This window comes from Pinus tabuliformis, chromosome X (genome assembly GCF_031772625.1).
Source record: "Pinus tabuliformis cultivar Carrire ecotype Pingquan chromosome X, CPIR1, whole genome shotgun sequence".
NCBI lineage: Eukaryota > Viridiplantae > Streptophyta > Pinopsida > Pinales > Pinaceae > Pinus > Pinus tabuliformis.
In genome coordinates this window covers 1,290,331,000-1,290,355,728 of record NC_142308.1, presented here as the reverse complement: position 1 = coordinate 1,290,355,728, position 24,729 = coordinate 1,290,331,000, and positions in this window count along the sequence as shown.

The window sequence follows — 24,729 nt, the reverse complement described above, 5'->3', positions numbered from 1 at the left end:
CGGAAGTGTAATACCCCTCTTTTTACATAGTCAATGTTTGACCAATTGAATTTTCTAAGTGTAATTACTTAATGATGTTTTAGAGTGTGTTCAAATAATATCACACATCATTGGATGTAATTATCACTACTTGTCAAATTAGAACTATAAAATCAACATGGTGTCATAGCTTTGGTGAAGAAAAGACATTGAAATCACCCCTTCAAGAAACCTATTTTTCAATCTCATTTGTGACTATCCTTGCCCAGATTGTTCCTTCTATCAAGCTTGAAAATAGTGTGGAAGGTGCAACAAATTTTAAGGCTTGGAGGACAAGAATAAATTTCATTCTTTAATAGAATGACGCCATGGAATGTGTGGAAGGAAAAATTACTTAATATCAAGATGATAAGAGAAAGGCCAAGCACAAGAAGATGTAATTGGTGCCAAGAGGATTCTTATTAAATCCCTCAAAGGCCATATGATTCCATTTGTTTCTCGGAGGGAGAATTCAAAGAAATTATATGATTCCCTTGAAGGGATGTATACAATCAACAACATCAGTTAGAAGATGACCTTGAGGAATCAACTTTGTGATATTTACATATCTAGTATTGTAGCTTTTTACTCCATGAGGATCTCTCAATTGAGGGATGAGTTCACGGCCATTAGAGAAAATATTGATAAATCAGAAATTGACTTGATTGTGACCCTTAATGTGTTTCTAGATTCATGAGATTCATTTCTATCAAGAATTTGAGACATAGAAAAAACTCCAAAGTTTGAACAATTATGGGATTCCTTTACCCAAAACGAGTCTGGGCTAAAATCAAATGGCAATATTCAAATACCTTAAGATGTTGAGTCGTAGGAATTTGTAGATCATATGAAGAATGATAAAGGAAGAAGAAATTTTGGAAAATTTCATTAAAGGAATATAGGTTGAAGACTTTCTCTGGTTCATAATCAGAAGCATAAGGATATCTGTATGGTCACTATAAAAATAAATCTCCTAAAGGGAAGAATGATAGGAAGAGAAAGGGAAAGAAGCATGCTTCAATAGCAAACATTGATGATGATAAGTGTCCACATCAGAAGAGATCTATAGGTGACAACATATATGATCGAGATTACTTCTTCTTTTCTTCCATTATAGCCATTGTTGTAGATCATAGTGATTTAGTTAGTGGAAAATTGTGCCTCAAGGCTTATGACATGTAACTATGACAATGTCACTGAATTAGTAGAAAGGAAGGCATCACATAAAGTGGAACTTCATGACAATACCAAGTGTGCAGTCAAAAGTGTTGGGTCAACATATTTCTAGTTGGAGCCAAGAGAAAATATTAATATAAATGATGTGTTGTATGTACCAAGTATGAAAAAGAACATAATATCTACTTCACCCTTGTAATACAAAGGGTATATATTTTCATTATTATGGAGAAGTCATTGTATGGAATACAAAATAAAGCATGGATTATGGAAAGGTGATTTGTGTGCAAGCAGAGGCTATACAAACTCTTCGAATGATCAACCCCAAGCATTGGTACATGATAACACCAATCTATGTGAGCTATGGAATCAAATATTTTCTTACATAGACTACAAATCTTTGCCAAAATTGGGGAAGATTTTTACACGTCTTCGAGAGCTCCACTTAGATTATAAAGAAGTTTGTAAGGGTTGTGCACTTATCAAGAATGTCAAGGGATACTTTTAGAGTAGTGATAATAGGTCCAAGGGGATATGTGATTTTATACATTTATATGTATGAAAACCAATGACAATATCATCTCTGGATGGTTTCTTGTGTAACGTGACAATCATTGATGATTTATCTTGGAAAACATGGATCTACTTCATGAAGAAAAAGTATGAGGTCTTCAGCAAGTTTCAAGAGTTATTTAACACCCTCCTCCCACATTTAGCTCAGTTACTCAGTCCAATGGGCTAAACGTCTCATGAGAGGCTACTATGATGTGACTCAAATCCCCATGTACAATTAGTTAAGTGTAACTCACGAAACTAAACCAAACTAACCTTCCTCAAATGCTACAGAACCTCTAGGAGCCAACCAACCTTTCCAGGTGACCAACCCCTCAGGAAACTCAATCATTCACTGATCTAACAACCTTGATAGGCCATGCATGTAGCTAAGGCCTTCCAATCACTCTCACAATAAGGGAAAGTCATTAAATATAAACTTTCTTAGCTAATTTTGTGTCAACAACCCAAGATTTTGTGCCACCTTTTTAGGGCCAGGACTCAAGCCACTACCGAGAACTTCTTCAAACCTTCACAAATGATAAATAGCACTGAGACAAAGGTATTATTGCAAACATTTGAGCAATGAATTGGCTGGATCCATACTATCCATGATGGGAATTTTGTCAAACATGTTAGAAATATGCATTCTAAAGGTCATAATAATATATATGAGCATAGGGGTCTCATACATATCTCATATTCGTAAGGAAGAATTGATGTGGTGACCTGGGTGTAGGCAATATCGTAAAAAGGATGAAGCCTGATATAATTTCTTCAATTTTTGGCTGAATTCCTCTTTCTGATTCAATAGGTGTATCAGTCATCTATTGACAGTGTCATTAGTTTTCCTCTATTTTTCTCCAACCTTTGTTATCGGCGCAAAATATATCCTAGGCCTATTTCCCTTTCTCGCCATATAATTCCATGGGAATTATACAAATAAACTATCGTTCCTGTAAACATAGGGAAATGTGTTTTATAACAAAAAATACACAATTGCAAGCCTTTGTTCCCAATGGAACAAGAATACACAATTGATGCCTTAATACCACTATAGTGTTAATTTGAAAGAATTACACTATCAACGCTTTAATTTCAAGAAATATATTTGACACAACTAACACTATCGGTGGTTTATAATCGCTGTTGGAAATTCCACATGGAATAGAGCAATAACATAACACTCTGATAACCCCGATGTGATAGTACGTGGACTATCAGAAATTTCTATCGTTGATTCCAACACTCCAATGTTAGGCTCCTTCTGTTACAATCTGGTGATGCGATAACAATCGCAGACCCGATAACCTTTCCACTCTCCTCTATAATGTTTCGGGTCCAGGCTATCGAGGTTTCAGACTTTGGCAATTCCAAAGGTCCCTTCCACTCCACTCTTGGTTCTTGCGATGCGATAATGGTTCAGATCCGATATGGGTGCGAACCAGTTTCAATGATATTTCAAGTCCAGAACTCTGTTGTCGCTAAGTATTTTCACGAATTCTCTATGTAAAACAGAGTTTTCCCCTTGGAAGGTCAACAATGCATATAAGAGGAAATAGATGCATCGATATATGGAAAACAACCCACCAAGACTAAGCTTAAGTGTTATTTGGGAAGCAAAGACTGAATCACCATTAATGAAATGTAGGGAATAATAGAACCAAAATTTATACATGCATAAAAATGACAGTTTAATAAAGAACCATCAATTAGATGCACAAAAAGAGTTTTTGTCAATGATAATGCTTCTGGGCATGACTTCCTTGAGCATCCTGATATTTCATTTTATAAATAATAGATAAGCCCCCTTGGTCCTTATCCATACAAAAGCATGCCTTTTATATAGAGTGATTTAAAACGATCATGCATAAAAACTTATTATCACTTATCCATAAGTGATTATTTCAGAATGCTTTTATTCTTAATTCTATCTCTATCTTAATCTAGAAAAGCATGGAAACTATTGGCTAAAGGACCCCACTCCTTTGCCTATATATTCTTTTGTATTTTTGGAATGAGTTTGAAGATTTTCCCTCTAAGTCAAATGCTCCGGCATCAGACTCTTGAGGACAAAATTCTTCATGGTCTCTTGTCCATGAGTTCATCTACAGAACTGCCCAGTTTTTGTACCATGTCTTCAGTAACCAAAGTAGCTTCAGCAGTTGGCCAATCCTTTCACTTTACGAAATACTAGAAATACTCTTGTCCTCTTGTTTTCTTAAACACCTTCTTGTCTAAAATTCTTTTTGGCTGCAAATTCTTTGTTGTGGGTAATTGTTTTACCCAATCAATCTCTTAGGTTTGTTGATTTTGTGTTGTATCATTTGCAGTTTCACCTTCATACTTGTACAGGTCTGCAACATTAAGAATTGGTTATATTCCAACATCAGGGGGTAACTCAATCTCATAGGCATTTGCAGAAAATTTCCTCAACACTCTACATGGTCCAATTTTTTTGAACTTCAATTTGTTATACTCCCTCTTTGGAAACCTCTCCTTTTTGAGGTTTGCTAAAACTAGATCTACCACTTCAAAGTTCACCTCTCTTCTTCTCATGTCTGCTTTGGTTTTATACTTTATGTTGCTACCCTGTAGCTGTTGTTTCACTTGTTCATGTATTGCTTGCATTTCTGAAGCAAAATCTTCACCCTCTGCACTTCTCATCTCTTCTTTTCCCAAGTTTCTTAACTTAGATATTCCTCTTGGATGCATTCCATAAACAATATGGAATGGAATCTGTCCTATACTCATGTTAGGTGAGTCATTATATTCATATTCAGCTTGTGCCAATACTTGATCCCATTGCTTTGGATGTTCTGCAGTAAGGCTCCTTAAAAGATTACCCAAACTCCTGTTCACAACTTCTGCTTGTCCATCATTTTCTGGATGATAGGAAGAACTGAAACTTAATTTAGTTCCCAATTTCTTCCACAGTGTCCTCCAGAAATGTCCAACAAATTTGGAATCCCTGTCTAAGGAAATACTCTTAGGCAATGCATGCAATCTTACAACCTCCTTAAAAAACAAATTAGCAATGTGAGAAGCATCACTAGTCTTTTAACATGGAATAAAGTGTGTGATTTTTGAAAATTTGTCCACTACAACAAAAATTGAATCATTACCTCTTTGAGTCTTTGGTAAAACCAAAAAAAAATCCATACTTACCATATCCCAAGGCCTATCTGGAATTGGTAATGGGATATAAAACCTGTGTTTTGGCTCCTTCCCTTTGCATGTTGATAGACTTTGCAAGTTTTCACATACTTCTCCACTTCAGATTTCATTTTTGGCCAGAAATAAAATATGTTCAACTGTTCAAAAGACTTCTCTATGCCAAAATGTCCTGCAAGTCCTCCATTATGTTTTTCTTTGATTAAATTCTCCCTCATTGAACAGTTTGGTATGCACAACTTATTTTTATTAAACAACAGTCCATCTTGTAAGAAGTAATCCAACCACTTACTCCTATCCATCAAAACAGGATTTTTACAAGCTTCAAATGCCTCTTTAAAATCTTGATCTGTTTCATACAGTTCTTTAAGAAAATCAAAACTCAACACTTGGATTTGACTCTCTTGAAACAATACATTCCTCTTACTTAAGGCATCTAGAACTTTGTTTGATTGGCCATTTATATGCTTCAAAACAAAATCAAAACCTTGAAGATACTCTACCCATTTGGCATGTTCCTGGCTAAGCTTTGGCTATTGCATAATATACTGTAGTCCATGGTTATCTAAATAAAGTATGAACTCCTTTGACATTAGATAATGCCTCCATTTCTTCAATGATTTCACAATTGCATAGAACTCCTTGTCATAAGAAGAATACTTCCTTTTTGAATCATTCAGCTTTTCACTAAAATAGGTTATTTCTCTATCTTCTTGGCTTAAAACACCTCCACTTGCTTCTCTGTTGGCATCACACTTCTCTTGGAATGGCTTATTAAGATCAGGCAGAACCAAAATAGTCTTTTCAGTGATTTTCTTCTTTAACAGCTGAAAATTCTTTTCTACTTTAGCAGTCCACTTAAATGGTTGTTTTTCCTTCTTTATACTCTCAATAATAGGTGCATTGATCTTACTAAAATTCTTAATGAATTTTCTATAAAAGCTAGCAAGACCATGAAAACTTCTTACCTCAAAAACACTCTTGGGTGAAGGCCACTCCATGATTGCCTTGATCTTCTCCGGATCCATCTTTAGCCCTTCAGCGGAAATTACAAAACCCAAGTACACTAGCTCTTCTTTCATGAATGAACAGTTGTTCAAATTCAACAATAATTTCCCCTACTGCAGCCTTTATAAGACATAATTAAAATTTCTCATGTGCTCCTCGTTAGACCTGCTATAAACTAATATATCGTCCAGATATATTATTACAAATTTACCAATGAAATCCTTAAAAACTTCATTCATGAGTCTCATAAATGTACTTGGTGCATTTGAAAACCCAAAAGGCATTACTCTCCACTCATACAATCCCTCATTTGTCTTAAAAGCGGTTTTACAGTCATCCCCTTCTCTTATCCTTATCTGATGATACCCACTTTTAAGATCTAGTTTTGAAAAATACTTTGCTTCACTCAAGCAATCCATTAAATCTTCAATTCCAAGCAAAGAAAATTTGTACCTGATTGTGATTCTATTGATGGATCTTGAATCTATACAGATTCTCCAGCCTCCATCTATCTGTGTCCTCCCAAAAATCTGGCGTCTTAAACACCCTAGTTGTGAGGGCTTTCAGGATTTCTGACCCTGATCACCTAAAGGATGAGGTCGGTTAACGATAACATTGATCGAAAACAAATCAAGGGAGTGTATAAGATTGATTGCTCATGTGGCAAGAGTTATATTGGGGAAACAGATCGGCCTCTGAAAATAAGACTTAAAGAGCATGCTGCTGACATAAAGAATGAATGATCTCGTACATCAGCCCTTGTAGAGCACTCGTCCAAGACCAAACATCATGTGTGTTTGGAAGATGCCAAGGTAATTGCAAGAGAGGACAACTATCATAAAAGAAAAATCAGAGAGGCCATTGAAATTATGAAATTTCCTCAGAACCTCAACAGGGACAATGGGAGTGAAATCAGTGGAAATTGGCTTCCTCTGATCAAACAAATAAACCCCTCCGGACCCTTGGAAGCATAGGATCAAAAAAGGGGGTCTTTCATTTCGAAAGTTTAATTAATTAATTAAAACAAATTAATTTAATTAATTTAATTTAATTTAATTTAATTTAATTAATTAAATTAATTAAATTAATGATTTAATTCTTAAAATAAAATAAAATAAAATAAAATATGAAATTAAACATAACTACTCAAATGATTAATAATAACCCAAAAGATAACTTTGATTATGAAATTAATTTTAATTAATAAGAATAAGATCTCTCAAATAAATATTAATCAAATAAAAATTTTAGAATGTAGAATGAATTAATTGATTTTAATTAAATTCAGAGAGAAATTATAAATTAAATATTTTTTTTTTCTGAGTAAAGACTATTCTATTATATGTAAAAAAGAGGAAAAATATTTACAGAGAGGTCTGAGCCTCTGAGGGGGCTGTAGCCCGCCCTCTATCAAAAAGACTGCTGCATTCAACTTTTAACCGTCTGTTTACATAAATGAAAACTAAGAACCCAAAACACAGTAGAGCCAGATAGGACCTATACTTTGATTCCCGCCACCCTATTACTATGCAGCTCTTACAAAAGCTAGAAAACCAGACTAATAAAACTGGGAGACTATAGAATACCATACTGATAAGAGTCGGAGGATATACCCACTGAAAGACAGGTTCAAAAACAAAAACCGCAGTCCTGAGTATTCTTGCTGAGACGGAGAGGATTATGCCTGAGGTGGCAAATTTGCATCTGCTTCGTTGTCTCTGCAAGGAGAGCTGACCCATTCGACCATCACATTGTCCTCTACGTCCATATTGGTGCGGCCCGGAGGAAGCACAAGGTGCAGAGTATTGCCTGAGAAATGCGCCGGAGCACAAGGAATGATTTCTTCATAGGAAGAGGTTTGCTGATGTTGCAAATCCTCTCGCTGTCCTTCAACCTGCTGTGCCTCTGGAACATTGAGTATGTCACCCACCATGCTTCCCTGAGAGTCACTAAATTATGAGAGAGAGTCCTGTCCTTAGATTGTTCATCAGAGCTTGAGGAATCCTCTTCATCCTCTGAGAAGATGACTGTAATGAGAGCAGGATAGTGGGCTTGTGGAGCTTGCTTTTAAACTTGAAATGTGTAGAGTGGAAAGAATTGTGCAGGGACGGGCCAAAGTGGTCGGAAGGAGAGGCCGGCGAGACAGAAGCTAGCGGGGAAATGCAACGAGGAGCAAGTTCTCCCCTGCCCCTAACACCATCACGAACTCCTAAATTACTGCCCCTCCGGGAAATTCCACGACATCGGGGGGCCATTGTAGAGGGGATTAAAGGACTGAGCGAGCGAAAGGGTTGAAGGAGAAAGAGAGCCCACCCACCCCAATCTAAGAGAAGCAGGAAATAGAAGGACTCGGAGTAAAAGACGCCTAAGGAAAACTTCACCCAGATGGAAATCAGAACCGCAAAATAAGTCCCCTTTAACCTATCCTCTGCCCAGATAACTTCCACAGAGACTATGATGAGACCTATTCCAGAAATAACCCAGAAGAAAACGGACTGACCATACCTGATGCGAGCCAGATGAGCCAAGATCCAAAGTATAAAGCTCGCCAGGTGATTGCACCTATGGAGCCAGGGTGGCTCCCAAGTGCGCAGTCCTGTATTTGAATTCCGAGTACCAATCCGACCGGGAGAATTTATGTCTGAATGAACCAGAGAGAATGTCGAGGGCCGAACATATGCATTGCTGCTCAACCTAACCATCTTGAAGAACTTACCCCGCGTGCCGTGATCCCAACGCTTCATTAATGGAAATAAATGAACTGCCATAAAATCGTCCACTTGCTCCGCAGTGATGCCAGCTGCGAGCTTCACTCGCATGAGCATTAATACCTCATAAAATCACCTGCATCCGGGTAAATTAAATATTAATCAAATAATTTTTTTTAAATTAAATACAAATTAGAGCATTAGTATTATAAATTAATTTCTTTATCAATTTTTATTTGATTTTAATTAAATTTAATGGGGACTAATTAATTAATTGAAAACAAATTTATTTAATTATATTAATTCCAAAAATTAGTCAATTTATTAATCAAATAAAAATTAACATTTAATTTATAAATAAATATAAATATAAAAATTAGAAATTAATTAATTAAATTAAATAAATTAATTAATTAATTAGTTAATTAATTAATTAATTAATTGATTGATTGATAATTGATTAATTAAAGGAAGGCTAAAAATAATTAATAATTTAAATTAAATTAATTAATTAATTAATTAAAAAAAAAAATAATCAATTAAAACTAAAATAATTAATAAATGAAGTACAAAATTAATAAAATAAATTAAACTTATTTGTTCATGATTAAAATAATTAAACCTGAACTAATAATGAATAATTAAATAATTAATTAAAGTTTTTATAAAACTTTTATAAATAGAATTTTATTAAGATTAAAAAATATATATATAAAATTATTATAAAAAGGAAAATAATAAATAAGAATAAAATAATAATTAATAAAAATAAGAAATCATGTGTCGGCCTTTATAAAATTAGGGTTATTGTTTTATTTATATCCAGGTCGCAAGGCTCTCTTCTCTCAATAATCTTTCATTCATATTCTATCTGACTTGTCCTGATGATGGACCCCCTTTGGGGTTTGAAACGTTGGCAGAATGAACTAGAAACTGTGGATAATCCGGATCATGACACTAGCTTGTATATGTTGCAAAACTTCCATTACTTCATTGTTTGCAATAAGCCATCCTCTTCCACCACATCCTCGTACCCTTCCAAATCTAAAAATCATATTAACTTTCCTTCTCCTACTTCTGAGATTCAATTCAATGTTAGTTGGTTGCTGTGATACCACTAATGGTGAGCTAGGTGCAGGCGATATGGTCAAATGGCCGAAGCTTGATATAATTTCTTCAATTTCTGGCTAAATTCCTCTTTCTAATTCAACAGGTGTATCAATCATCTATTGACATCTTCGTGAGTTTTCCTTTGATTTGCTCCAACCTTCATTATCGGTTCAAAACATATCACAGGCCAGTGTCCCTTTCTTGGCCTATAATTCCATAAGAATTATATAAATAAACTATCGTTCCTGTAAATAGAGGGAAATACGTTTTAAAAAAAAAATACACAATCGCAGGCCTTTGTTCCCAAAGGAACATGAATACACAATCTATGCCTCAATACCCCTATAGTGTTAATTCGAAAGAATTATAATATCGACACTTTAATTTCAAGAATTATATTTAACACAATTAACACTATCGACGGTTTATAATCGTTGTCGACAATTCCACATGGAACATAGCAATAACATAATGCTCTGATAATCCCAATGCGATAGTACGTGGACTATCAGAAATCTCTATTGGCGATTCCAACACTCCAATGGTAGGCTCCTTCCATTCCGATCTAGCGATGTGATAACAATCGCGGACCCGTTAACCTTTCCACTCTCCTCTCTAATGTTTCGAGTCCGGGCTGTCGGAGTTTTGGACTTTGGCGGTTCCAAAGGTCCCTTCCACTCCACTTGTGGTTCTTGTGATGTGATAATGGTTCAAATCCAATACGAGTATGAACCAGTTTCAATAATATTTCATGTCCAGAACTCTGACGCGGCTAACTATTTTCACGAATTCTCTATGTAAAATAGAGTTTTCTGCTTGTAAGCTCAACAATGCATATAAGAGGAAATAGATGCGTCGATATATGGAAAGCAACCCAACAGGCCAAAGCTTAAGTGTTAATTGGGAAGAAAAGATTGAATCACCATTAATGAAATGCAAGGAATAACAAAATCGGAACTGATACACACATAAAAATAATAGTTTAACAGGGAACCATCAATCAGATGCATAAAAAGACTTATTGTCAATGATAATGCTTCTAGGCACAACTTCCCTGAGCATCCCTTTATTTCATTTTATAAATAATAGATAAGCCCTCTCGGTCCTTATCCATACAAAAGCATGCCTTTTACATAGAGTGATTTAAAGCGATCATGCATAAAAACTTATTATCGCTTATCCATAAGAGATTATTACAAAACGCTTTTATTCTTAATTCTATCTCTATATTAAACTAGAAAAGAGTTGAAACTATTGGCTTAAGGACCCCATTCCTTTGCCTGTATGTTTTTTTGGATTTTTGGACTAATTTTGAAGATTTTCCCTCCATGTCAAATGCTCCTACATCATGATGCCTTATCAAATTAGCTACATTAGCATCTATTAGGATATATATTCATTGTTAATTTATTTACAAATAAAAACATGATGAGAGCCACACATCATCATTGTCATAAAGCATACTCATAACCAACATATAAATAATAGAAATGATAAGCATACGACATCCATAAAATCCACATATAAACAAATACATCTACACATGAAATACCAATGGAAAGAAACTCTTATTAATGAATGAAAAGTTTAATGAGGTTTGGGACTTCCATGTACCACTCGACCATAGATTAATTAAACCAAATATTTCTTTCGACCAATCACCCTTGTGCCATATTCCAAGCATGAATGCGGGATTCATAACCAAAATCAACCACGACTTCCCGAGGCTAAACCACCTCACCCTCATCAATAAAAGTAGGTTTTGCCACAATCCCCATTAGGTCACTAGGGCATGAACAAGCATGGATGCCATAATATCTCTCCACCTACATCATGACGAATTTACTTGCCTCTTAGTCTCTACATTGTATCATGCATCCCACCGTACAATGATCGAGGATCCCTAGGCCTAATAAAGCCTCCACCCTCTAGGATTTACCATATATGCCTCCATTCACCAGCCAAGGATTCCTAGGCTTGATCGACGGCACACACCTATAGGATTTACTGTATATCTCACCATTGACCGGTCAAGGATTCCTAGGCGCACTAAGGTGACACAAAATATGGCTTTACAGAAACCCACAATCTGGTTCAGGGGTTACTAGGCCCAGACTTGATTGCAATCTAGTGTCAGATTCAGGGATCACTAGGCCATGTTTTCTTTCTATTAGAGACCACCTCACTTAGTTTCAAATCCATTCAACAATCCAACTCAACCCAAAACATGAGAACCCCATCATACCATGGCTATCTAGAAATGGAAATGAAAGGTTGAAAAACATTGTCACACATGACAAAATCCATGCAACTAACAACAAGAGAACCAAGATCACACATTCCTAACCATGCATGAAAAAACTAGCAAGGAAATCATGCATGCGACTTGATAATTGCAAATAATATTGATGTAGCAGGTTGATCCTACTCTTTCTTGCTCGATCTTTGCTTCCTCTTTCCTTCTTTTCTTTTCGTGATCCAATTCTGAAGTGATCCGAGAAAAATCTAAGTGTCCAACAATGAGATAGAGAGAGAGAGATCCAAAACTAAATTGACAAAATGTTACAAATTGATCCTCATAAGCCTTTTTATCAAAAAGGCCTTTATTTTCTTCATTTTCCATTATTTTCCTTCAATTTCCTCCTCACATGTAGCCTTTCACCTTCAACCTTCCTTTTCTCCTAATTTCCTTTATTTTCATAAATAAAATGCTAATTAATGCCACTTTTCCTTTCCAAAGCCTTTTCCATATATAATAAATGAAATGAACACCTGCACTAGGATCCCTTTCCCAACATTTAGCTTGGAAAATGTTTCCCATAACCATGGTTATTATTTTTCCTTTATTAACTTCTATTACATGAAATTTTCACTAGGGATTTTATAGAAGCCTCCCCATTATGGGAACATTGTCCTCAATGTTTAATGAAACCTACAACCAACAAGACTGTTGAAAGAAAAACATACTACCCATGGAGCTTTATAACTTAGCTCATTGCAATATTTAGAATGATTAACCTTCTAAGAATCAAACCAACATGACAACATAACAACATGATAACTAAAATTATATGACACCCATACTTCTTATTGGTACTTTATAACACATCTCATTGTAGTGTTTACATCCATGTACATATTCACCTATACCAAAACATCACACCAAAGCATATACCAAAAAAATATATCAAGGACATTCTCTCAACCAGCAAATAGAGAAGGATACAGAGCCCAGATCCAATCAAACATCTCCCATGTAGCTTCATTGGGCCTAAAGTTCTTCCACTGCATATTAACCTTCTCGATTACCCATTTCCAAGAATGAGCATATTTTACTACAAAATACACTATGGTTCCGATAGGAATTCTCCTTCTAGATCCACCAACAATACAGAGTAGTCAATCACATGATCGTCATCGTTAACCTACTTCTTAAGAAATGAAACATGGCAAACATCATGGGATTTCACTATCAGAGGCACTACAAGTCCATAGGCTACTGGTCCAATACTTTCAAGAAAATTGAAGGGTCAACAAAACCGAGGTGCCAACTTGGCATGCGATCCAATCCTCAAGGAGCTCTTCTTCAGGTTGATGCACAAGTGCACCTATTCGCCAGCCTGAAACTCCTTAAACAACATGTTCCAATTTTCATAACTTCTCTACCTATCGTGTGTTGCCTTTAGATTCTTCTTGATTGCCTACATTTCCTATTCCATTTCTGCGAACATGTCTCGTCCAATAAATACATTGTTCACTGGATCACTCCAACTAACAGGAGTATTAGAATTCTCTCCATAAAATGCCTAAAAAAAACTCACCCTCAATGACTCCTGGTACCCATTTTTGTAAATAAAATCAATCAATATAATGTAATCATCACATCTCCTCTCATGATGCATCACATACATCCTCAACATGTGATCCAATTCTATCCATCTATCTATGGATGATAAGTTGTACTAAAGGCCATCTATGTCCTTAATCATGCAAACAACTCCTTCCAAAACTTGGAAGTGAAATTAACATCAATGTCTGACACAATCTTCCTTGGAACACCATGAAATATGACCATATCTCTGATGAATACCTGTGCTACATCACTAGATGAATAAGTAGATTTCACTAAAATAAAATGTGTCACCTTTATCAAACTGTCTACCACAACCATGATGGAATCATGATGTCTAAATGTCCTCAGCAAACCTGTAATGAAATCGAGGGAAATGACCTCCCACTTCCACTCTAGAATTGGATTCAGTTGTAGTGATCCACTTGGATGCTTACAATTTTCCTTCACCTATTTCCAGTCTAAGAATATAACCACAAACGTTTCCACATCCTTTTTCATATTTCTCCAATAATAAAACTTCTTCACTATTGTAAATGTATTTTGATATACTAAATGACCTAAAAACGAATTCGCATGAAAATATCTCAAGATAGCATTCTTGAGCTCATTGTTGTCTAACACATATATCTTGTCCCTAAATCTTATCTAACCATCTGTTGTCAGAAAATATTCCACATCGCAATCCCCTGTACCCTACTTTAATATGTGCATATGCTCCATGTACCTATCATCCTGCTGACTTGCTTGTAATATCTAATCTTGTAAGTTTGTCCCATAAGAACTCATGGTTTATACATGATTCATATGTATCCACTTGCTAAGAGTATCTGAAACCCTATTCTCTTTAGCCTTGAAGTACATAATTTGAAATTCAAATTCACTAATCATGGCCAAACATATAGATTTCCTAGCATTTAGATTCAGCTGATCAAACAAGTATCTCAACCCATTATGATCTCTCATCAATAAAACCCTTCTGCTAAGAATATAGTGCCTCCTCATATTCAACACATGAATGATTGATGTCAACTAAATATCATGTGTTAGATAATTTTGCTCGTGTTCATTCAGTTTATGTGATTCATAGCACTATACCTATCCTTATTTCCTAATGAATCCACCAAGTCCTCTCTTGCAAGCATTTGTACATTCCACAAACTCTTTGTCTAGATCTACAATCTTTAACACTGAAGAATTTGTCAACAATTTCTTTAACTTCTCAAAACATGCTTCCCATTCCTCTGTCCATTAAAATTTCTTACATTTCCTATGCAATGATGTAATAGGATATGCAATCTAAGATAAGTTCTTGATGAACGTAATATAATAGAATTCTAGCCCCATAAATGATCTTCACTCATCCAGGTTTCTAGGAGTTTCCCACTCCATGATAACCCTTTTCTTTTTTGGATCCACTGTTATGCCTTCCTTCGAAACAACATGTCCTAATTAATGTACCTTTGTCTAAAAAGAATGCATTTGTAACAACCCTAGAGAAAATTCCATGTAATAAAATTCAATAGAGGAAAAATAATAACTATGGTTGGCGAGACACTTATTCCAAGCTAAATGTTGGGAAGGACATCCTAGTCTGGGTGTTCACTGGTTTATTATGGCTAAGGAAATTGGCAAAGGCGGTGGAAAAGGAATTTGGAAAGGAAAATTGCTATTAATTGGCATTTTATTTCTGAAAACACATGAAATTAGGAGAAAAGGAAGGTGAAAGATCATAGGTTGCATGTGAGGTGGAAAATGAAGGAAAATAATGGAAAATAAAGAAATAGAGGCTTCATTGCTAAGTAGGATTTTTAGGATCAGTTGGTACCCTTTGTCACTCAATTTTGGAGCTCTCTCATTATTCTCTTTCTATCTTACTCTTGGAAAATTAGACTTCTCTTGGAGACATTTTGCATTGGATCAAGAAAGGAAAGGAAGGAAAGGGGAAGGAAGGAGAAAGCAAGGTAGAGCAAGATGAACTATCTACAATACGATTCTTTGTAGGTATCAATTTTCATGTGTGTTTTCCTTGTGACATTTGGCATGCATGGTATTGCATGTCAATTTTTGTTGTCATGGCATGGGTTTTTCTAGGTGTGAAAGTGTTTTCAGCCTAGCCTTGCCATTTTTGGATAGCCATGGTGTGATGGGGTTCTCATGTTTTGGTTGAGTTGGATTTTCGGATGGATTAGAAGCTGAGTGAGGTGGATCTCTGAAAGAAAGAATAAATGGCCTATTGATTCGTGTACTAGACTATGGATTATAGTAAATCCATTTTCCTAGTGACCCCTGAACCAGACTGTGTATTACGGAAAAGCCAGCTATTGTGTGTGTCGGTGGGCCTTGGAATAATGAACTAGTTAATGGTGGGATATATGGTAATACCTAGAGGTGGTTTCCCTTGATTAGGCTTAGGAATCCTTGCCTATGAATGGTGGGATATATGGTAAAGCCTAGAGGGTGGAGTCTTGGTTAGGGCTGAGTGATCTGTTGAACATTCTAGACCCACCAACATTCAGGGGATCTCCCCGGTATGAAGTGTTAATCGTACCTCACATATTTTGGTCTAGGATTCTCATCCGGTATAAAGGCCCATTTTCCAAATCCTTAAATATTTTCCTTGTCTCTAGCTATCAGCATGAGAGATGGATGAAGTGGTGTATTTGAAAAGCAAGGGAGGTGTGACTCATGAGTGTGCAATTTCAACTATGTCAAAATTATTCTACTGCAAAGGGGGAAGAAAAGTGAGCCTCTAAGTGAGAGGAAGAGACACATGTGAACCAGAAGGATCTGTCTAATATCCAATGGAATAGTCGACAACAGATGTAATGGTCATTAGAACCAATAAACAGGGAAATATCTATCTAATATCCCACAAAATACTCCACAAGGATGGAACACCAATAACAGCCATTACTTCACATTATCAATATTACAAGCACTAAAATAACCGAAATAATTCAACTATATTAGTAGACGTTAAAGAAAACATGAAATAAAAACATCCACAGTATAATCGTACAAACATTCATAGTCCATGCATGAAGAACGGGTTGGTCTTAAACACTTATGTTATTAAAAAAATGTTCCAAGGCACATGTTTACAATGTACATCACTAGCCCCAATAATGGGACATTGGAGCCAATCCTTGCTCATTGAAGAACTAATTGATCTCTATAATGCCTTGCAGGAGGAGCCAATGTGAAAAAGTCCTTTGCTCATACAATGAGGGGGTATGTATAACCAAGGGGTGATGCTTCACCTTTGTGAGTCTTTGAATGCCCTCATGATTGCTTAAATTCCTATGACTTTTCAACTTACATGACTCTCCATATTCATGTGTGTCCTTTGGACCTCCACTTTACAATACATTTGAATACGATATACATGGTCCAAAATAGTGATGTGACATATGACCACTCATGACATGACACTGCTGACATACACTACTTAGTGATGTTTCAATGTAAAATAATTGTTGCTATTGAGTGTCGGATGTCTTCTTAGATATGTTTTCCCTTCACATCTACATGGCTTGGCAATGAAAAGTCTTCACTCATCTTGAGAATTGGATGGTAGTTGGAAACTTGTGTCCCTTTTCCTTCTCTTGATTGATCCACGTGTGATTTCAATTGCAAGAGATTCTTTAGGCATGTCTCCCTCCTTATTCTCCTTCTTCATCATCTGGCTAGGACTTGATAGTGTACCTATCCTTGCAATTCATTCATCATGGGATGACATCAATATGAAAACCCCCTAGTCTAAGATGATGCATTCTTATCCATGAATTGAGCCAGGGAGAAGTCATAAACTATGGAGAGGGGCCCAGTGACTACACATTGCATAGCTCCAGTAGTCATGGGGAGAGCTTGGGCTCTGAGACTGTGCAATGCACAACTCGGTGAGGCTTGAAGAAAATAACTGCGCAGTTTATGGAGGCAATGGGGTTGAATGAGGCAAAGGACATTGGGAGAAGCATCTACATAGTTTTGGATGCTAAGGGGATCTAGGTTTCTATGAATGGTGTAATTACAACAAACAAGGGTCAAGCTTGAGGGTTGAATATGTGAAGTGCATAGTTGAAGTCAGACTAGAAGTCACAACTACACAATTCGCGGGGTCAAGATCAAGAGTTGGGCACATGAATTATGCAAAGCACTAACCCTGGGGGATAGGGATTGTCCATTGCCTAGTTCCAAGAAGCAATGCCACAACTTAGAGGGTTGGGAATGTGCAGTTGAGTTGGGGCCCGGTGAAGCTAAGTTGCTTGGACGGGAATATTTTTCGAAGATGGCTAAGTGTTGGATGGGCAATGAACTGTGACGAACCTTGAATGTGATTGCACACTTAGAATACTTTGACAACATGAAAACATAGATCATCAAAACATGTAAACAAATAATTTCCCTATGTGTGACTGACTCATGATAAGATACGACAAGTGCGAGTTAAGATAGGCTTTAGGAAGACCATGACGACACTTTTGTGACAGTGCTCAAGACTTTGTGTATGGATGTGATAAACGTTTACATGTTTGAGACATCTCATATACAAAAAGACCAACCTTTGAAACCATTTAGAAAGGCTTGCAAACATTACACGAATGTCAAACTTGCGAAAACACGACAGTTAACCCAACAGGAAAAATGGAAAAAGGCATTGTAACAAAGCTCATTAATTGAACTGTAATGTTTGCAACAACAATGTGAAAGACCGAGGAAGGCTATCAAATTGAGTGTAAGCCAAAATTTTGGAGGATTTTACAATAGCTAGAGCACTTGGCAACGCACTGGTTGAACTCTGACATCTTTGTCTTGGTTAACTTCTTTTGTGCAAGGCCTTGGTTCTTCAAGGAGTATTGATTCATCGTACAAATTACTTTGGCCTTCCCACTTACCCAATGAACATGCATGGTGCCCTCTATACGTTGTTAGTTGAACACAACATAAGATTCAACATAATCACAATGTTTTGAGTTAGGAAAGGTAGTGTAAGTCACGAGCTGAAGATTTTTATAGTATAATTTTTCATCTCTGGTGTTTCTCTCCTACTAGCCAGCCTAGACAGTACCCCGATGGAATCACAGAGGAACAAAAACATTGATCTGCTAGCACTGAGCCTAGATAGTATCCCTACAGAGTTACTTGCTTCACCTCTCCGCGTAGGAAGCCTTTCTCTCATTTGGCCATTATTTATTTATTTAAAGAGAACTGTGGATTGGCACTTATTTCTTTTGGGGTAGAAGAGGGATCACGAATTGTTGAGAGAAGAAAAGGTTGTTCCTTTAAGGAAGCATATATAGACCTCTAATTTAGGGTTGGCCAATTATATTTTTCCTTGTCTCCATTTCTACTAGTTGGATAAGCCTGAGAACACCAAAGAAGAAAAAATTTAGTATAGGCATGAGGTTTCCAGACTAGATATGATTCATGGTTAGACCAAAACACTCCTTACGGATGGATCATATTTTCCATCGGAGCTTCATCGGCTAAAAGATGTAATCAACACAAGGAAGGTAAACATAAGGCTAGCCAAATGCTGAAGTATCACAAGCCTCTTTATAGTTTTTCCACAGATATACTTAGAAGCTACGATATACTCATGCACAACACTTATTCTCATAACAGAAATCAAAAAAAGATTCAAACAAACAAGCAAGCAATGAAAGAAAATACTATGTGTGCAGTGTATGGAATAGACATAGATTTTCATGGAAAATATTGTTTGAAGTCCTAGTCATTGATAGGGAGAGAGTCAATCTTCTCGTCAAGTGATTGAAGAATATATGTGTGTTGAACAAGCTTCTCATGCACTTCAAATGGCCAAATGCAAAGGGGCTAAAACTTAGTGTCTTTCCCTTTGGCATTGTGTTCTTTGTCCAACTTTAAGACTAATTCACCCACACTAAAGTTGTTTTTCCCTGGAAATTTCTCATTGAACCACCTCTTGATATGACCCTGGTGAAGTGAAAATTTTTATTTAGCTTTCAAGATTTCTTCTAGTAGCTTATGAAGAGTGTCCATCCTACACAGAACTAACAGACATCACTTGCCTTCTGATTCTTGTGATAGTTGGATAGCATGAAAGTAGATATTTGGCAGGAGTATGACATCATTTTCGTACACCAAGAAGTAATGGGAGGTGTTCAGGGAAGCTTTTAGCATGACTTGGTTAGCTCATAAGGAATTCCAAAGCAGAGTAACGATTGTGCTCTTCATAGAATATGGTATTTTTGATGATGCAAATAAGGTTCTTGTTCGTGGATTTAGCAAAACCATTCCCATGTGGATAATAATTAGTTGAATGTCTTAACATGATACCATTTTCCAATGCAAAATCATAAAGTATTAATGATGAAAAGTATGTTGCACTTGTAAAAAACAAGTGATGTAGGAACACTGAACCTAGAAATGATGTTATGTTGCAGAAAGATAATGAATTTTTTATCATTCCCCGGTTTGATAGGAACTTCCTTTGTCCACCACATGAAGTAATATGTAGTAGTTAAGACGTACTGGTGCTTCTTTGACGAGTGTGGGAAAATCTCTCGAATAATGTCCAAGCCCCATTGTTGAAAAGGTTCTTCCACTGCAATGACATTTAGTGGGGTGACTCACTTCTTGTTTCATCTGACACACCTTTTATAGACCAAGAAACATGTGGGCATAAGAATGAGCATCTATGAATAATGTAGTCTAGTAAAAGTGAGCCCACATAACTTTATGTGTTGTAGTATTTCATGTAAAGTGTCCCCCACCTAGTCTGTCATTGGGATCATGCAATACCTTTTCTGAACAACACCGCAAACACCTTAGCAGTACTCAGTTGTGGTGCTTTCTGAACAACACCCCATGCACTGACTGATAAGATAATTATTTAAGACTGAGTGTCATCTTATGTCATGCGGAAAAGTGTGAGGGAAATGTGTCGGGCTCAAGGTATTAATGCACATCTATGTACCAAGAGTTTATGCTTTTAGAAGTGGAGACTTGCTCAATGTTATGCATCTCAATTTCTTTCTCCCATATTGAGAGATCTTCTTCTTCCTCCTTTACATTTAAGTTTTGTGCTACTAGTTGGAAAATACAATGGTCCCCAACTATGAAATGGGTTGATTTATACATCATACTATTATAACCCAATCATCTGGTTCACTCTCCTTTCACCCAGTAATAAGTGATCTCACTGTTGGATGTGAGATAAAGATAACACAATGGTTCTTCAATATATATTGCCTTAAATAGTTTACCACCTCATCAGATACATACACGTGTTTGTCTACAATGGGGTAGTCAAGCTATGGTCCTTATAGACTTGTGCTCATGAAGGAGATATACCGCTCATTCTTCAATTCATCCTTCTGAGTGAGCATAACAACAAGAGAGGTATCGAAAGAAAAAGTGTAAAGAAAGGAATATTTATCAAAGTCTAGGTTGTACAATGTGGGTGCTTTTGTTATAGCTTGCTTAATATGGGAAAATGTATCATTTTCCCTCTTAACCCATTTGTAGACTACGTCCTTATTCACCATCTCCTGTATTGCTTTGACAATATGTCCATAGTCGTGGATGAACTTATGCGGGAAGTTGATCTTCCCAAAGAAAGACTGCATGGATTTCTTATTCACTGGGAAGGAACTTTTCGTGATTGTCCTAACCTTGTCCAAATCTACCTAATCCCACTCTTATCAGTGATGCGGCCCAAGAGATTACTTTCAGACACTACAAAGATAATTTTCTTTAGATTTAAGGATATCCCGTACTTGCGACATTGTTCAAAAATCTTCTTCAAGTGGCGTAGGTAGTCTGACCTTTGTTTGGAGAACACTTACATCATTAAGATAGACTAGTATGTTATGCTAAATGAGTTTGTGGAAAGAGATGTCCAATGCACGTTGTAATGTTTCACTAGCTTTGATTAGCCCACACCACATTCATTGGGACACGAATGTGCCCCGCTTCGTTCTAAACGTGGCTTGGAGTCTGTCAGGCTCTGTAACTAGAACCTGGTTATATCCATAATATCCATGTAATAGAAAAACATTTCATACCCTCATACTATTTGCAATATTTGTTCCATGGATGAAATGAGCCATTTGTCTTTGTCCGAGGCATGGTTTTTATCTCATAAGTCTTCACACAAGTGGATTTGTCCAGACTTATTCCTTACATGGACCAAATTTGACACCCACGTTGAGTGCCACACTCTCTATATGATCTAAGCATCCAATAATTTTCTCAACTCTTTATGAATGAGAGGCTCAAGTGTTGGATGTACTTTCCTTAGCCTCTATTGGAATGGCTTCACACCTTCCTTAATCGGCATAACATGCTGGATGATTCGCATGTCATATGTCTTTATTTCATTGTATGTCCATGAGAAGACATCACAATACTATATAAATAAGTAGATGAAGGCTTCAGGCTCTTGTGGTGTGAAAAAATTACCGAGATTGACATATGTTTGGTCCTTATCTATTCCCAAGTTGAACTTCTCATGCAACAGTGTCAAACAGTGTGTCTTGGGATTGAAAGCTCCTCAAAAGCCATTTTGCAGGTCATACAACTTTTCCAACGATACCACACCCTTGGGGATGAGGTTTCCTTTGCTTGGGTTGGCTGCATCTTGCAATGATTTTTCATGCTTTTCCTCATTGATCATTGCATATTTAAATACATTAGCATTCACCATGAAGCACACTATCTGTTTGTCATCAGCAAAAACACCTAAATTAGTGATATTATCTGGGATAGAAGGCTTATGAATAATTTCAATAGAAAAATGGCCCCTCAATGGTGACATCGTAGTAGCATCATTTTTTAATGCATCTGCAACTATGTTATGCATTCTTGGAACACAAATAAGGTTAAAAGCATGGAAATGTGAAATAAGCTATCATACCTCTTAATTATAACTTCTAAGATGAGGCGACACACTATATATGGTGTTACGTACATGTCGCATCACAATTTATGAGTCACCTATCACTTTTATGATGAAAACGTTGAGGTTAATGTCCTTTTGCAAGCCCAAGATGAGTGCCTCATAACTTGTAGTGTTGTTCATGAACTCAAATTCCAAATTCCTAGAGATGTAATGCTCTCTCTATAGTAGGTCTATTAAATGTAACCAACTCCAGAGCCCTACTACTTTTTGGAACCATTGAAGTACATAGTCCAAACATCATATGCACAGGAACTGTAAAATACACTAGTAATACTACAACTACTACCAACTGTACAAAGGTCATTATCACCAGTTGGACAAGGAAGGAGATCCAACGGTGTCGCTAGTTGAACTATGGATGGTTGTGTAAGATAACACCCTAGTTGAGTTTCAAGAAAGAAATTGCCAAAAATTAATTTTGCAAAATCCATTGCTTCATTATGCCTGTTCAAAGGAGTGATAGTGTGTTTCATATATCTCTTTGATTCTACCTAGATCTGATACCCCTATATGAAATCCATTAATATGACCATTCTATGTAAAAGTACCATTGTAGCCTGGTAGACTAGTCTCTTCTCAACAACACTCTGTATGGTTTCGAAATGTCCACAATCACTATGTCGATACATTGGTAGACTCATCCATAATTTGATAAGTGAATGATGACATCTTTGAGTTCACTAATTATCTGGACATGAGTCCTATCCTGCTGAATAATTTGTGCATCTATTTTTTCCCATTTAGCATTGATTTTGTCGGCAATAGATGATGGCATTACTTTCATCGATGCACCATAATCAACTAAGAAATTGTGTACATTGAAATTGAAGATTTCAAAAGTTAAAAAGAAAGGTGGGAAGAGTGTTTTTTCATCCATCATAAGTGCATTGAATGCAAACTCAAGAGTACCAACAGACTTACCATATCCGTTTTCTGAAGAGGTAACTTTATCTGTAGAGGTCTACCCAAGTGCCCGTAGAAGGATGTCCCACCATCTTGTGATCTTTGTTAGTTCAAACATTGAGATATACACACAAAAATTCTTCATATCATTGAAAATTTTGTAATGCATAGTGGGAAGATTGGTCTGGGTGTCCAGGGATGTAGTTTGGTTCATGGTTTCCATATTGATGGTTCTGTCCTTACTATTTTTGGAAACCTTTTTCATTGAGACTGCTTTCCTAGACCTGCTCTGAGTGTTCTCCGTTGAGTTGGTTGGCGGGTTGATTTTCCTTAACAATTTTTCTTTTAATTTATGGTTTCGAAACATAATTTTAGTCGAAAACATTTGGATTATTAGGTTGTACTGGTGTGTGTGCTTCTCGGTGATATCATCACTCGGAGGCTGCTTTTCAACAATACCCTTTTGGGTTGTAAGTATATAGTTTAACATGCTTACTACATGGCCAACACTTGGAGCTTCATCAACTGTAGTAGCTTCTTCCTTTTTTTTAGGAGGCTCAGTCTGCTCTTTAGCCATTACTAAATCAACAAGTTGTGTAGAAACCATGCTCATGGATTGATTCCACTATGGGCAAGTCTTCTTTGAATGATGTTCTTGATGAAACGTGCAATATTGATCCGTTCCCATGTTCTAAATATTCAAGATGACGTTGGATTTCTATGTAGAATTTTTCTATTTGTTTCTACTACTGCTAGAAGCTATAATCCTTTTGAATAGCTTAAATCATGGAGGTTTGTTGCTAACGATGGTCTCACTTTACCTCTATTTGAGCTCTTCCATTTCATTGGAAAGAGACTTGACAAGACGTGTAAAGCTTTCAACATTAGTTGGTTATTTCTCTTTAGCCCTTCTCATAGAGGCCTGAGACCTCTTACCTATTTCCTTGGAGTCTTTTGTTGGTTAATCATATGAGATAACTCCAATAACACCCAAGTCCTTCTCGAAAACGATAACCTCTTCATATTTTTTTGTCAATGTTTATCTCATAGTTCAATTCAAATATTGTGCAATGCTTGCTATCAAGGAAAAGGTGTAGTAATCTATGGTGATGGATCCATGAGGTTTTGTGTTTTCTAAAAAATGTTTCAAGATGTGACTGAACCTCTAGTTGAAATATTTCACTTTTTCCTTTTTCACCATCTTAAGATTACCTAGCTCTTTTAATAACATGGTGGGGTCTTATCACCAACAAACTTTTCAAGAAATTTTTTTTTAAACCCCC